Source organism: Corvus brachyrhynchos, unplaced genomic scaffold (assembly GCF_000691975.1).
Source record: "Corvus brachyrhynchos isolate BGI_N302 unplaced genomic scaffold, ASM69197v1 scaffold285, whole genome shotgun sequence".
In the NCBI taxonomy this organism is placed as follows: Eukaryota; Metazoa; Chordata; class Aves; order Passeriformes; family Corvidae; genus Corvus; species Corvus brachyrhynchos.
The window spans coordinates 331,153-333,908 of NW_008238323.1; the positions used below are offsets into that span (position 1 = coordinate 331,153).

Here is a 2,756-nt window from a genome sequence, read left to right on the forward strand (position 1 = left end):
TGTTGTGGGAACTGCCCAGCAGGGCTCGGAGGGGGAAGATAAAACGGCAGTTTTGGAAGGTGTTGCTTGAAAACCCAAGGCAGCTCCATGTGGGATCCAATGTCACGGGTTTGGGGCTGGATTGCCCTGCTGTGCGTTTTGCTCTGTGAGCACTGAGGGTGCAGAGTGTCTGCCACCACTGGTGCTATGAACCATGTGTCTTGAGAGTCACATTCCCTGGAAGATGAATAGCAATTTGGGTAAATACTTTACAAAGTAGTTTGAGCATGTTTGTGTTGCTAGACACAGCAACTCTCCAGGAGTAAGGGGAGGGGTAGGATGGTGTGATGTGACAGATCCCTGCATTGGATGACTTGATGATCTTACAGTGACTATTTGATCACAGGGACATCTTCATCAGTTGCCACTTGCCATTAATAAGCTGCCGAAAAATGGTTTTACTACACACTTAGCAGAATAGTTTTTCCACCTACTAATATGTGCAAGTTACTCTGTTAAATACCTTCTGTGTTGCTGTACAAGGAATTGAGGGGTGATCATAAGAAATTTTGAGTGGGACCTAGTTGTATTGACTGATACCAACAGGGAAATTCATATCCACTTGTATCCTTAAAGTGGCTTCTTACAGGCGGGAGAACATTCTCTTCAGTCAGGACAACTCCTTATTTGTAGCACCAGTTAGTGGCAATTCCAGTTTATCATTCTGGGATGTTGTCAGGGACCCTTGTCCGTCCCACACAGCTCCCTTGCCACCTGAAATCTCCTCAGCTCTGTATGACGTGAGCAGTCCTGTGATGGTGGTGATGACGAATGGCTCTGTGGTGGCTCAGATAGTGGGGAGTCAGGACACACAGGGGTTTGCATTGCTGCGGTCACTCTCACTGCAGTGTTAATTGGCTGCAGTGCATTAATTCCACAGCAACAGAGTTCAGCGCTCAAACCCTGGTGTTTAATTTTAAAATGCCTGTTTCCATACTTAGATTTTGCTAACAGTAGCTTAGGAATGGAAAGCTCTCATCATAAGGTTTGATACGACCTTTTATCCAGAAGGTAATTTGGTGGAATTAAATAGGATGAGTAATTCCAGGTCCAGGTATTTTGGGCTGAACTTCTGCGAGGAGTGTGAACATCAGTGTTGGATCTGCTGGGCTGCTGGACTTGGCACTGGAACATCAGTAGTGTTTTTTAGTCTGTATTTTTTCCAATTTCCTTGCTAGGAGAAGTGTGGGAGTGGAACAATAAAGGAAAAAAAAACCCCAGTGTTTGATTAACGCTGGCTTTCCTGTCAGGGGTTATGAAAACAGCAGAAGGATCTGCTTTAGGGAAGGAGTCATGGAGAGCTTTTAACCAGGCAGAAATAATGGTCTTGAGCTCATCTTGCTCTCCCTCAGTCTCTCCACAGACCATTTTGAAGGGTATTCTTTGATGCTTTCTGTGTAGCTTTTGCAGGAAAGAATTCCTGCTCTGGATTACATGTGGTGTTCTGTCCAGTGAGCTGACTTTAACCATCCTTCCAGGGCTGCCAGGTTTCCGTGGGATGCTTTGGAAGTGCTAATGAGCACCGTTCCAGTAGATTTTGTTTTCAGTGCATTGAATCTTTTTTCTGGCACGGTGCATTTGCTGCATCGTAGTTTCCCTGGAGGATCTTGCTTTCAGTTCTTGCTAATCTATAAACACAACCTTTGAAAATACCAATTAACTTTCTAAGAAAAAAAGTATATAGCAGGTAACCTGGAAAGCTGCAGTTGTATTGGGTTTTTTGAGTAGCTGTGGAAAATAATGTTTCTATTTCTGCTACTTCAGCTCATGCATGAGTAGAGATGTAATCCTCCCTGTGCCCCTAAGGAAGAGATTTTTCTTTGAAAACATTAAAACCTATTATTGTATGTCAGCCTCAGCTCAGATGCTCTGGCATCTGTAACTGGAATAATTTAATTAAGTTTTTTAATCAGGTAAGGGATTTTTTGCACACACAAGAAAGATTCTGATCTATTTTGCTGCAAAACATCCTCATTGGAGCACTTCCTTTTCTGTTTACATTGGATCATGGTTTTTTCCTGTTTCTTTTTTTTTTTTTCTTTCAATTAATTTTCTTTAAATCTGTTTGTTGGAATTGCCTGAGAGACTTTAAGGCTGGTACCTAATTTAGTGTTCCATGTTCATGTAGCCAATATTTAGGCACACTGTGAGCTCTCTCTACACTCTCTCTGCAAGCAGCCCTATCTCCGTAAGCATTTATTGTGAATAAAACTAGTTTGGGTAACAGGAATGATGAATTTGTTGCATCTGCCTTTGGTAGCAAAATAAACTCTAGTTTTGTTCACAGAGCCTGGGTCGAAACCAGGACTGTCTCAGATCTGCAGGGTTTATACAGATAGTGATTGAAAATAAAGCAAGTTCAAGTTTAACAGGGTCTGTTGAGCAATCTCTGCAGTGGGGAGCAACCCGGTAAATGCCCTGTCATGTCTCTGGTTGCTAATAAAAACCCCAAAACCATTTCTGTGCATTTTTCTTGTATTTGCATGAAAATCTCAGTTCGGTGGCGTGTAAAACCTTGTACAGAAATGTCGGGACACAATGTTCTGCAAACACATCTCTGTGCAGAGCCCCTCTGCTCTGCAGCCAGCCTGGGAGAGCTGGGGGTGTTCAGCTGCACAAGAGAAGGCTCCAGGGAGAGCTCAGAGCCCCTGGCAGCGCCTAAAGGGGCTCCAGGAGAGCTGCAGAGGGACTGGGGACAAGGCATGGAGGGACAGGAC

The 2,756-nt window shown here is 43.8% G+C and overlaps 1 protein-coding gene across 1 annotated transcript in view; it reads left to right on the forward strand.

The window, feature by feature from the left end:
- The window catches only part of MYO5B (myosin VB), a 148,464-nt gene that overhangs the window by 104,632 nt on the left and 41,076 nt on the right, over nucleotides 1-2,756 (forward strand). The window lies entirely within an intron of this gene.